Below are 14477 nucleotides of genomic sequence, written 5' to 3' on the forward strand. Positions count from 1 at the left end.
TTCACATGTATTGGAAGCATGTCATACCCCTGTAAACTACCTTTCAACTGGTTGGCTGCTCATAGCAGGTCACATCATGGAGATGATGACATTATATAAATATCTTGGAGATGACTGCATCATACCTGCCAAACCACTGAAAATCATGGCCCAACAAAGTTGACACAAACCTTAACCATCACAATCCACCCCTTGTCAACTTGGTACCTGTACACAACTCCTTAGCCTATACATAATCTCTAAATAAAGACAAATAGAAAGTCATATTTGAGCCTAATTTGATATAACTGATGTACATACAATTGAAAACTCATTAGCCCTGTTTACATGTTATAGTTTATAAGAGAAGAAAACAATCATATTTGATGCACACATACAAGAAAGAAAGAAATGTAACAATCACAGTCCTTATTTTTGCAACTGGTCATGTGGTAGTTCCTGGTATTTAGAACTACCTTCTTCTACCACCTATTCTGTATTCCTTGTGCCCTCAGCAAACACCTCAGCTGGTCATGATTCTTTGCCTGATAGGGTGAGCTAAGCCTTCATTCCTAAAGGGCCTGGGCCATTGATAGTCATGTCAAAATTGAGGCGCTATAGTTTTCCATTGACTTTAATCACAGGGCATGGTAGTACTAACAGACATCCTTAGGAATCTTCTGTTTTCCAAACATACTCTTCTTTACTTCCGTTACATGATACCAGTCTGATTTCACCTTGTTATCAGGATCAGTCACACCAGCCAATGCAGTAACTCCCTTTGTTGCCTCTTGATCCAGAGGCATGAGGTGCCCAAAATGGCAAGTTGGCATGCTTAACATCCAGTTCATTGGAATTAATATTGTGACTTCAGGTAGGAGTATTCCTTCCTTTGGAACTAAGACCTCCAGACCCACAGAACATAGGGTCACAAAGACAGGAAGGAAAAAATTTTGAGTATGTCACTGAGGGTGATAGTAAGTGGTGCCAATCCCATTTCCAGCCCTTGATTCCTGGGCTTGTGAATCCTGGCTGTTGGAGAAACAGCACCACATATTGCATGCTGGTTTAAAGTAGTTACAGCCTCCTGGAGAACATTGGCCCAGCCCTGCAAGGTATTACCACATAGCTGGTGCCATAATTATGTCTTCAGAAAGTCATTCCATCATTCTGTCAGGACAGCTACTTCAGGATGATGTGATAAAACCAGTGAATACCGTGAGCATAGAACTGTTGCCACACTTAACTTACTTTGAGGTGAGTCCCTTGATCTGAGGTGATGCTGTGTGGGATACCATAATGGTGAGTAAGGCATTCTGTAAGTCTGTGGATGGTAGTTTTGGCAGAACCGTTGAATGCAAGGAAGGCAAATACATATCCAGAGTAAATATCTGTTCCAGTTAGAACAAAGCACTGCCCTTTCCCTGATGGAAATGGTCCAGTATAATCAACCTGCCACCAGGTTGCTGGCTGATCACCCTGAGTTCCATATCAGGCACTCAGTGTTGGTCTATCTTGCTGGCAGACTGGACACTCAGCAGTGATTGTAGCCAAGTTGGCCTTGGTGAGTGAAAGTCCATGTTGCTGAGCCCAGTCATAACCTCCATCTTTGCCACCATGGTCACTTTGTTCAGGAGCCCATTGGGCAATGACAGGAGTGGCTGGGGAAAGAGGATCAGTGGTTTTCACAAAATGTGTTGTCCTGTCCACTTGATTGTTACAGTCCTCCTCTGCCCTTTGATGAGCATTCACATGAGGCACACATATCTTCACCACATTGACCCTTTCAGAGAGGTCTGTTCACATACCTCTTCCTCCTTGTCACCAATTTTCCAATCATGTTCTTTCCAAGTCCCCAACCATCCAGCCAAAGCTTTGGCCACAGCCCATGAGCCAGTATATAATCAAACATCTACCATTTTTTCTGTCCAAGCAAAGTGAACAGCCAGGTGCACTGTTTGACATTCTTCCATTGGGACGATTTCCATCCATCACTGTCCTTCATGGTATTTCCAGAAAGGGGCTGTAGTGCTGCTGCTGTCCACTTTCAAGTTACAGGCTGCATGTCATGCAAAAACATCTGTAAACTAGGCCCAGGTTTTCTCTTAGCTCATCTAAGGAACTCCTCATGAGGCCATATGTCCAGAGTAGGAGAGGTTAGGTAATGTGACAGGAATGGAGATGTTGGACATTTGGACCATGCTTCGTGACACTTAACCTGTGCCATCAGGCCCTAAGCCAATCTTCTGTATACCCTTTCCATTTAATGGTAGGGTACTGCCGTGAGTCAGAAAACACCCAGTTTATGATGGGTAGCTCAGGCTGCCTGGTGACATGGTGGCCCGTGGTTAGGCGTTTGGTCTCTGCTAAAGCCCAGTAACAAACCAGAAGCTGTTTCTCAAAAGGAGAGTAGTTATCTGCAGAGAATTGCAGGGCTTTCTGTGAATCCCTAAGGATCTTCACTGTGATTCACCAGTAGAGGCTGGCCAAAGACTCCACACAGCATCTCTACCTGCTGCTGACATTTAGGCACCATTGAATCAGCTGGATCATAGGATCCAAGTGACATAGTGGCTTGCATGGCAGCTTGAATCTATTTCAAAGCCTTCTCTTGATTTGGGCCCCACTCAGAACTACAAGCTTTTTGAGTCACTTAATAAATTGGCCAGAATAACACACCCAAATTGCCTCCAAAAATCCAGAGGCCCACTAGGTATTGTGCTTCCTTTTTAATTGTGGGGAGGCCAGATGAAATAACTTATCCTTCACTTCAGTAAGAGTATCTCAATATGGCCCACACTACTGGTCCCCTAGAATTATTAGAGGTAGAAGGCATCTGCATTTTTGTTGGGTTAATTTCGTACTCTCTTGCATGCAAATGTCTCACCAGTAAGTCTAGAGTAATTGACACTTCTTCCTTATTAGGTCCAGTCAACATACTGTTCTCAGTGTAAGGGCCAGTGTGATGTCTTGTGGAAGGGAAAGGTGATCCCCTGATCTCTGTGGGCTAAATTACGACATAGTGCTGCAGAGTTAATACACCATTGAGGTAGGACAATGCAGGTGTATTTTTGGCCGTTCCACCTGAAGGCAAACTGCTTCTGGTGATCCTTTGAAACTGGAATTGAGAAAAAAGCATTGGCTAAATTAATAGTTACATACCATGTACCAAGAGATGGATTAATTTGCTCAAAGAGTGGAACCACATCTGGAACAGCAGCAGCAGTTGGAGTCACCACCTGGTTAAGTTCACAGTAATTCACTGTTGTTCACCAAGAGCCATCTGTTTTCTGCAGATCCTAAATTAAACCAAACCCACTGGCATTGAGTAGATTCCAACTCTTAGCAACTCTATCAGACAGAATAGAACTGCACCATAAGGTTTCCAAAAAAATAAATATTTCTATAAATAGAAGCAGCCTGCATTATCTTTCTCCTGTGGAGTGGCTGGTAGATTTCAACCATTGACCTTTTGCTTAGCATCTGAATACTTTTACCACTGTGCAACCAGAGCTCCTTACAGGCTAAATAACCAACAACAAAAAGAAAAACTCACTGTTGTCAAGTTGATTCTGACTCATAGTAACCCCTCCTTGGGTTTCCGAGCCAGTATCTCTACGGAAGTAGATTTCCCTGTCTTCCTTCTGAGGAGTGGCTGGTGGGTTTGAACTGCCAGCCTTCTGGTTAGCAGTCAAGTGCCTTAGGCACTGTGCCACCAGCACTACAGGCTAATTAGGTGAGTTACATGAGGATGTGTTAGGAATCACCACCCCTGCATCCTGCAAGTCCTTTATATTGACACTAATCTCTGCAGTCCTTGCAGAATGTGATACTGCTTTTTATTTACTATTTCTTAGACAGTGGTAGTTCAAATAGCTTCCTCTTGGCTATCCCTACCATGATAGCCTTTAGTGTATATGCCAGGGATCCCAAGTGAGGATTCTGCCAATTGTTGAGCATGTCTGTTTCAATTCAGCATTCTGGAACTGGGCAAATCAGTACAGGATGGGTTTGCAGACCCTCTGATTCCACTTTGAGATGGAGTGAGCTGTGATTCCATTAACAACCTGATTTCTATATGCCCCTACTCTGACTGGTGGGCCACAGTGTCTTCTTGGGTCTCCTGGAATTAGTGTCAATTAAGATCCTGTGTCCAGTAATCCCTGAAAAGTCTGATTTCCATTTCCCCAGTGAACATTCATTCCTTTCAAAAGTGGTAGATCCTTTGGAGAATTCTAGGAGAATGTTCCATATAAATTTTTGGCAGTGTTAGTGGGATTCTTTTTCAAGGGGACCTTGCCTCCCCTTCATTCAAATGGTTGTGGATATGTAAACTGGCTCAATTCTGGGAATTGATTGAGGGGCTGTGACTCTCTGTTTTGGCAGTTCAGGTTAGACTGCCGTTCTCTTGACCTAGAATTCTTCCCCTTTTAAAGGTCAAGCAAATATTTAGTAGATTTCCCATCTATTTCTGTCTTAGGGACAGCATGTCTAAGTAGCCAACGCCTAAGTCAAGGCAAGTCAGACTTTTCTGATTACTGGTCTGACTCTACTGTCCAGTATAGTAACCACTCCCACCTTGTCTTTGTTGATTTAAGTGCTGCCACTTGACCCTTACCACTATGGGGGTACAATCAGCCCCATTTTAATTAGGTGTCTTAATTAAATTAGGGCAGTGTCCCACTGTCAACAGCAATCCTCAAGGATACTGGGGCTCCTTTCACAAAATTTTTCTTCACCATTGTGGTAAAGGGTGTGTTCTCTGGGCATTCTCTGTATGTGTCTGTGGGTCTAACCTGATAAATGCACTCTGCCAATTTTCGTAAGTCTTTGGATACCTTCTTCTGCAGTATGCTAAGGCAGATCTGGGACTTTGTCTTGATTTAGTGCAGACTACCGCATAATCCATATTTCAGTAAACCAACGAAATAAATGATTAGATCTTATAGTACTATCTCGAACTGAAACATTGAATGAGGAATCTGTTCTTAGTGTGCTCAAATCGATAAACTCAGACTTACCCAACTTTATGTAATTTGCACCCTTATCCCACACCCTTAATTGCTATTCCCCCATGTATTCTCCAAGGCTTCTATTTGAGCTGAATGTGAATCAGACCATCAGTTGCTCATATGCAAGTTCATGTTGAAGCTGAAGAAATTAAAACAAGTCCACGAGAGGCAAGATACTGTTTTGAGTGTATCCCACCTGAATTTAGAGGCTATCTGAAGAATAAGTTTGACACATCAAACCCCAGTGACCTCAGACGACATGAGTTGTGCGATGACATCAAGAATAGCATACATGAAGAAAGCAAAAGGTCATTAAAAAGGCAAGAAAGGAACAAAAGACCAGAATGGATGTCAGATGAGACAAAGTTGCTCTTGAATGGTAGCTACAGTGAAAGAAAGAAATGATGAAATAAAAATGCAGAATCAAAGATTTCAAAAGGGAGCTTGAGAGACAAGGTAAAATACTGGAATGAAATGTGCAAACACCTGGAGTTAGAAAACCAAAAGGGAAGAACACATGCAGCATTTCTGAATTCTTAAGCTGAGAGAACTGAAGGAAAAATTCACGCCTTGAATTGCAATATGGATGGATTCTATGGGCAAAATCCACCACATGTCTGTCATTTTATCATAGTGTGTTGGCCTGAGTATTGCTGTGAAGCTGGAGGATACACCACTGATGTTTTGAATACCATCATGGTCACCCATGGTGGACAGGTTTTAACAGAGCTTCCAAACTAAGACAGACTGGGAAGAAGGATAGGACCATCCACTTTTCAAAGAATTGGCCAGTGAAAATCTTATGAATAATTGGGAAACGTGGTCTGGTATATTAGTAGAAAGCTTTATGAATATCCCTGAGACATTATCTGATATAGTGCTGGGAGGTGGGCCCCTCAAGTCAGAAGCACTCAAAATATGCCTGGGGAAGAGCTGTCTCCTCAAAGTAGAGTCGACCTTAATGATGTGGATGGAGTAAAGCTTTCGGGACCTCCATTTGTTGATGGGGCATAATTCAAAATGGGTAGAAATGGCTTCAAACATTCCTTAACAATCAGATCATGGAATGTACGATGTATGAATGTCGGAAAATTGGAAGTAAAAAATGGAATGCATGAAGATTGGTATGCTGGGCATTAGTGAGCTGAAATGGACTGGTTTTGACCATTTTGAATCAGACAGTCATAGGATCTATACTGGGAATGACAAATTGAAGAGGTATGGCATGACATTCCATCATCACAAAGAGTGTTTCAAGATCTGTCCTAATGGACAGTGCTATCAGTGATAGGATAATATCCATATGCCTACAAGGAAGACCAGTTAGAACAACCAAACACAACCACTGCTATGGAGTTGAATGCAACTCATAGTGACTCCTCCTCGGGTTTCCAAGACAGATATCTACGGAAGTACGTTGCCCAACCTTCCTTCTGAGGAGTGGCTGGTGGGTTTGAACCTCCAGCCTTCTGGTTAACAGTCAAATGCCTTAGGCACTACGCCACCAGAACTCCTCCAGTTAATACTACTGTGATTCAGATTTATGCACCAACCACCAAAGCCAAAGATGATGAAATTGAAGATTTTTAACCAACTTCTGCAGTCTGAAATTGACTAAATATGCAATCAGGATGTGATTACTGGTGATGGGAATGCAAAAGTTGGAAACAAATAAGAGTCACTGGTAGTTGGAAAATATGGCCTTAGTGATAGCAGTGATGCAGGATATCATGATAGAATTTTGCAAGACCAATGACTTATTCATTGCAAATACCTTTTTTTAACAACACAAATCGTGGCTATACATGTGGACCTCACCAGATGGAATACACAGGAATCAGATCGACTGCATCTATGGAAAGAGGTGATGGAGAAACTCAATATTATCAGCCAGAACAATCCAGGAACTGACTGTGGAACAGACTATCAACAGCTCATATGGAAGTTCAAGTCAAAGCTGAAGACAATTAAAACAAGTCCACATGAGGCAAAATATGCTTTTGATTATATCCCATCTGAGTTTAGGGACCGTCTGAAGAGTAAATTTGACTCATTGAACACCAGTGACCAAAAACCAGGTGAGTTGTGTGATGACATCAAGAACATTATCCAAGAAGAAGGCAAAAGGTCATTAAAAAGACAGGAAAGGAAGGAAAGACCAAAATGAATGTCATCAGAAGCAACTCTTAAACTTGCTCTTGAATGGAGGGTAGCTAGAGCAAATGGATGAAATGACAAGATAAAAGAGCTGAACAGCAGGTTTCAAAGACCAGCTTGAGAAGAGAATGTCAGTTGTTACAATGAAATGTGGAAAGACTTGGAGTTAGAAAAATCAGAATGGAAGAACTCGCTCAGCATTTCTCATGCTGAAAGAAGAAAAAAAAATTGTGCCTTGAGTTGCAGTACTGAAAGAGCCTATGGGCAAAATATTGACTGATGCAGGAAGCATCAAAAGAAGATGGAAAGAATATGTAGAGTCATTGTACCGGAAAGAATTGGCCGATGTTCATCTGTTTCAGGAGGTGGCGTATGATCAAGAACCAATGGTACTGAAGGAAGAAGTTGAAGCCGTACTGAGGAAGTTGGCGAAAAACAAGCCATCAGGAATCGATGGTACTCTTACCAGTTGAGATGTGACAGCAAATGGATACCACGCTGGAGGCACTTATTAATCTATGCCATGAAATTTGGAAGACCGCTACCTAGCCAGCTGACTGGAAGAGATCGATACTTGTATTTTGGGGCTCTTTCATTGAGTGGGTAAATATTTATTACGGTTATGTCCTCTTGTCCAATTCATCCTTTAATCATTATATAATGTCCTGTCTTGTCTCTTATGGTGGTTTTTGTTTTAAAATTCATTTTATCAGAAATTAAATTAATGCTGCTCTTGCTTTTTTGTAATTGCCATTTGCTTGATACATTTTTTTTCAGACTTTAGTTTTTAGTCTGTTTTTGTTTTAGTGTGTAAAGTGAGTCTCTTGTAGACAGCAAATTGGTGGTTTCTTACACATTCTGCAATTCTCTGTCTCTTAATTGGTGTATTTAAACCAGTTATATTTAATATAATTGTTGTCAAGTATGAATTTATTGCTGTCATTTTGTTATGTGGTTTTTTGTGGTGTTGCTGATATCTTGGTTCCATACAATTTTCTGTGCTGATCTTGTTTTATGATTTTTTTATTGTTTGCTTTGATGCTATTGTTTTAATCTTTTCTAAATATTTTTGCTTGCTAAATATTTGTGCCTTTTCTTTTTCATTTTGTTGAAAATGTCTTTGATAATTCCCTGTGGTTTACTGTTTTCTTCCCAAGTTTGAAACAGTCTGTTCTATCTCAAAATCATCTTGAACTACTCTCCATTTTGAAGTTCTGTACCTACACATTCTCTCTTTTTGGTTTGTAGTTATCCTCATTTACCAGTTGATGTCTTCTGGTTCCCTGTGTAGAGCCTTGTAAATTTATTTTTTTCAGTATTTCCAAACCTGGGTTGATTTCTGGGTTATGTTGTCATGTGTGTTTTATCATCTGTCGTTGCCTGTTGGTGGTGGTTTTCTGTTTGAAGGACTCACTTTATCATCTCCTATACATACTTGACTGCTAACCAGAAGGCTGGTGGTTCAAACCCACCAGCCACTCGTCAGAAAGGAGGTTGGGCAATCTACTTCCGTAGTGATACTGCCCCTGAAACCCAAGGAGGGGTCGCTATGAGTCGGGTCCGACTACACAGCACATAACAATAACACAACATATTGTTGGTCTGGTTTTATAAAAATCCATTCATTTCTGTTTATCTGGAAATGTCCTATAAGGGACATGTCATATGAGGGACAGTTTTAGTGGGTGTCTAATCCTTTCTTGGCAGTTTTTTTCTTCCTAGGTTATGTATATGTGATTCCTTTCCGTTGTGCCGTGCATGGTTTCTGTTGAGAAATTGGAGCATAGTTTTATTGCTTGCCCTTTGTAGGTAACTTTTCATTTTTTCTGTGCTCCCTTTAGGATTCTTTGTTGTCTTTGATTTTGGTAAGTTTGATCATGATATGTCTTGGTGATTTTCTTTTGGCATCTCCTGTTTGGGGTTTGTTGAACTTTTTAAGTGGATATCTTGTCTTTCAACATATTAGGGAAGTTCTCTTCCAACAAATCTTGGACAGTTTTCTTTATGGTTTCATTTGTCTCTTCCTGTTCTGGAATTCCAGTCACTTGGAAGATACTTCCCTTGATGGGGTTCCACATAAATCTTAGGCTTTCTTCATTTTGTTTTTATGTTTTTTTCTGATTGATCCCTTGACAAGGTAGCATTGAGAGACTTTTCTTCAGTCTCACTAGTTCTTCCATTGATTTAATTTTATTCCTTTGCCCTTTCTATGTGTTATCTATTTCTGAAATCTTAGTAGTAATTTTCTGGATTTCTTTTTGCTGTTTTTGTAGAGTTTCTAATTTTAAATTTATTTTTTCAGTTTGTTTTTGTATTGTTTTCTTAAATTATTCTAGAGTTTTGTCTGTATTTTTCTTAATTTTGTTAGTGTTTTCCTTCATCTGTCTCTCAGTCCTAAATATAATTATTTTGAATTACTCATCAGATAGTTCCAGTGCCACTTCTTCCTCTGGGAGGATTTCTAGCTCTGTATTCTGGTCCCTTGTTTATATTACTTTATCTTTCTTCTTTGTGTGAACTGGAATAGTCACATATCTCCGAGACATCGTAATGTCAGTATATTTATATTTAATTGGTAATTTTATGATGATTTTATTTTGATATATCTGAACAAGCAGGGCTGGTGTGCAGCTCTATTTGCCAGTTAGACACTCACAACCTGTCTCCTAGTAGTTGTGATAGAGGATGAGAATGTGTGCTCAGATCTCTGTTAGCTGTTTGTGTAGAGCAGTTGAGGGTGAGTTGGACTGTTACCGGCCACTGTTTGTCATTGTTCAGTTGATGCAGAAGTAGGTGGTGGTCTTTTCCCTGTGGAGTTGCAGACATGGTTGAGTTGTGTTGGCACAATTACTGTCTCCCACCTGGTGGGGGAGAGAAAAACAAAAGAAGAAACCAACAAACTAAAGAAAACAACAAACACAAAGAGCATAAACAAACAGCAACTGCAAAAAAAAAAAAAAAGAGAGAAAAAGCAATAAAAAAAAATTAAGGACAAAGAGAAAAAGAGAACAACAGTAAAAAAAAAAAAAAAACACCTCTTTTTGATCATCAGTGCCTCATGAAGTTGCCTGTGCAATCTTTGGCAAACAGCTGATTTTAGGTTGCTGCCCAAATTTGGAACACTGCTTACGAATATTCAAGATGGCCACACCATCAGGCCAGCGGACAGTCTACAGTTCCGTTTGTCTCCTTATTTACTGTTTTCATTCAGGTTCTTCTTCTATTAGTCAGTATTTAATCCATTTCTTTACCCGTCTCTTCATGTCAGGGTTCCAGGATTATCTTCTGTATCTGTTTCAATTGGTTTCTCGTTTCTTGTAGAGGGTTTGTGTAGCTTGTCTGCCTGTTCTACCACCTTTTGAAAGGTTCCTTAACATTCATTCTTGATGGAAAGTTTCTCTAGTTATAGTATTCTTAGTTGAGAGTTTTTTCCTTGTTTGTTTTGATCCTTTGTATATGGTGAGGAGCTCTGGTGATGCAGTGGTGCTAAAAGGGCAGGGAGACCACATCTTCTGACCTCCTCTAACCACACAAGAGGAAGACAGAATCACCATCAGTAACCTAAGACCTATTCCTGCCAAGCCAGACATGCTGCCTCCCTCTAGCCCTTTCACCTACCCTGACGCCAACCATTCCTCCCTCAGCACTCACTGCCTTTCTGCTAGGTTCGATAATTCACTGCAGTGGCCACACAAAACTCACAGATTATGGGGTTTATTAGGGAAGCACCAGGCTACAATTCAAGTTCAGGAAAAAATGCTCAGTCTCTCTCAGCCTGCCGTCTCTCAGCCAACAGTCTCTCTCCCAGCAGTGCATGGCCCTCGGTGTCTCACTCAGCAGTACGTGTCTCTTGTGTCTCTTTCCCAGCAGCATCTGTCTCTCAGGAATGCGTGTCTCTTTCAGCAGCACATCCTTCTCAGCCAGCAGTCAGAGAGACTTCTGCCTTTAGGAGGCCTCCTTTTGAGGCTGGCAGAATGGCTAAACTGGCCAATCTTAACATCAGAATTCTAAGCACCTGAGAGAGAGCAAACTTCCAAGAACATTACTTTTGTGCCACTCCCAACAGAAATAACCCAGGTGGATAGCATTTACAGTCAGGAGCTCCTCAGTTGCTTGCAGCAAATTCCACCACGGAGTTTACAAAGACTTATGGCTAGAAAGGCCATACCAGGTAATTTACTACATCGCAGGTGGTTAAGGCATTTGGATGATAACCAAAAGGTTGGCAATTCCAACTCAGCACTGCTCCATGGGGGAAAAAATTATACAGTCTGCTTCCATAAAGCCTTGAAAACCCTATGGCCCAGTTCTACTCTGTTGTCTAGAGTTTCTCTGAGTTGGAATCAACTTGATAGCAGTGGGGTTTGTTGTATTTGTTTGCTTCTCTCTCATTGCTGTCAGTATTCTCTCTTTATCCTTATTTTTTTAGATTGCCTAACTATGATGTGTTTGCATGTACCTCTCTTTGAGTTTATCTTCCTTGTCATCCTTTTAAGTTTTTTTGAATTGTAGATTCCTGTCATTTGTTACATTGGGGAAATTATCTTCAAATATTCTTTCTGTCTCTTTTGCTTTCTCATCTCCTGGAATTCCCATGATTTGTATATGGAGTGTCTGTTTCTGTCCCATAATTCCATTAAAATGTTGGCAGCCTTCTTCTGTTTTTTTTTAAAGCCCAGTGTTCCTTCACATTTAATTGAACATGAGAACTTTTTTCCATAATGAACCTTCATATCTTTCCCATGTAACCCTTATTTTCCTATGAAGACTGTTGGGTGGGGCAATAAATTGAAACTTAGCATTTTAAGAGTAATGGAATAAAATTCAGAGAAATAAAGTACCAGCCTCAGGATTTCATAAGAGGCAATCCTAAAACCTCAGCCTCTGAAATTCCATTGCATACTGTCAAAAGAGGCTAATTTGTATAATATCTATACACAGGTCAGCTCAATGTTTGTGGCCTGACCATATCCTTATTTTGACTGATTGAAATTTCTTCATATGACCAGTATATCTGGGTTCCTGTGGATTATTGCATTCCACATAATTGATAATAGCAAGTGTAGAAACATGAGCCTTTTAATAACATCCTGTCCAGTCACACACAAATACACATGGCTATATTCACTAGTAAGAGTACAGAAATAAAAAGCCCAAACTCATATGTGTATACCCTATCTGTAAAAAAATTGTCCTAACATCTGGTTCAGTGGCTGAGTTCCCCTGGAGTATCTTCAAGTGCACAATAACATCTCATCTTCTCTTTCTGGAGCTGATACAAGTTTGGGAAGCACAGACTGTGGGTTAGGTACTTTCTTCTCTTACTCAGATCTGTGTGTAACTTTGTTTTCTCTCAGGTAAGAGTGAATGCACTCACAAGTCAATCCCACTGCTTAAAGCATCATAGAAGACTGAGATCTTAAGATACCAACTGCTCTGGAATGAGGTTTGTGAACCACAGTTCAAAAGACTGATGGATAAGCAAGAACCACTGATGATAAGTAGAAAAAAGCTGACAACAATTGTTAGGCCATAATACTGCTGTCCTAACTGCTCCTCTCAGGACCTTTCATTTCTGCTGACCCCTTTGAATGTCCTCACGGTTGTTGTTGCTATTAGGTGCCCTCAAGTCATTTCTGACTCATAGTGACCCTATGTACAGCAGAAGGAAACACTGCTGGTCCTGTGCCAGCCCCATGATCCTTGCTATACCCAAACCCATTGTTGTAGCCTCTGTGTCAATTCATCTTGTTGAGAGCCTTCCCCTTTTTCATTGATCCTCCACTTTACCAAGCATCATATCCTTCTCCAGAGAATGGTCCCTACTTACAACATGACCAAAGTAGGTGAGTTGAAGTCTGGCCATTCTTGCTTCCAAGGAGCGTTCTGGCGGCACTTCCTCCAGGACAGATTTGTTAGTTCTTTTACCAGTCCATGGTACTTTAAGTATTCTTCACCAGCACCACAACTCAAAAGTCTTCAAGGTGCCAAGTGGAAATAGGCAGGATCTGTGGAATCAACAGTGTTGAGTTTGAAAGGAGGAACAGTTGGCAGGTAGCAGTTGAATTACCGAGTCTCATTCTCTTGTTTGTGTTAGCATCAAGCTATTCTTCTTTGTCTGTGTCTCAGACACAACATGCTAGCCCCAGATTGAATAAAAACAGTTATGTGGAGCCATCAGGAATGTTGTAGAGGAATGAGAAATTGTGTCTCTTTTCCGTATGGAAGTGATTATTGATCAAATCACTGTTTCAGTACCAAAGGAAAACAACACAGATGTGAAATGTGTGTGAATCCTCAATCATGTGTAGTACTGTTTCTCAGGGCAGTGCCAGCCCTGAGTAGGTGCAGGATTTTCCCCCCTCTCCCATTCAGTCAAACTTTAGTACAATGTTTCTCAAAGTTTAATGTGTATATGAATTGCTCTCTTGTTAAAAATTCAAATTCTTATTCAAGGGGTTTGGGGTGAGGCCTGAGATTCTTCATGGTTAAGGACCTCCCAGAGGCTGCCAATCCTAATGGTCTACTGAGGACATTTTGACCATAAAGCCTTATCGTATGTTACTACCATGGCTGAGTTTCTACAGTTGTTAAGATTACATATTTGCAAGCTAAGCAGTAATTTAAGTCCCAAGTAGTTGTTTTGAGGTGGTATTAAGAATAGAGGAAGTCTTTTATGGACCCAATGAAAGAGCCCCAAAATACATTAATCAGACGTTAAAAGATTTGAAAAGCCAAATAGATGACTCCACAGTCATAGTGGGAGATTTTAATATACCACTTTCTTTGAAAGATAGAACAACAGGAAAGAAATTCAGTAAATATACAGAAGAGCTAAATAATACACTCCACCAACTGAGCCTTATAGATATCTACACATCACTTCACCCAACAGCAACACAATATACATTCTTCTCCAATGCACATGGAACTTTTTCCATGATAGACCATATGTTAGGCCATAAAGCAAGCCTTAATAAATTTAAAAACATGGAAAAACTGCAAAGCATCTTCTCAGATCATAACGCTATCAAATTAGAAATCAACAATAGGAAGATCAACAGAAAAAGAGTAAACACATGGATACTGAACAATACCATTCTAGAGAAAGCCTGGGTAAGAGAAGAAATAAAAATAGAAATTCAAAAATTCCTTGAATCAAATGAAAATGAAGGCACAACATCCAAAAATCTATGGGACACAGCAAAAGCAGTGATCAGAGGCCAATTTATAGCAATACATGCACACATCAAAAAAGAAGAAAGAGCCAAAATCAACACTTTAAACCAACATCTCCAACAATTAGTAGAAGACCAAAAAGAAAGGCCC

This window comes from Orycteropus afer, unplaced genomic scaffold, assembly GCF_000298275.1.
Source record: "Orycteropus afer afer isolate SDZICR_OR568_19922 unplaced genomic scaffold, OryAfe1.0 scaffold00827, whole genome shotgun sequence".
NCBI classification, from domain to species: Eukaryota; Metazoa; Chordata; class Mammalia; order Tubulidentata; family Orycteropodidae; genus Orycteropus; species Orycteropus afer.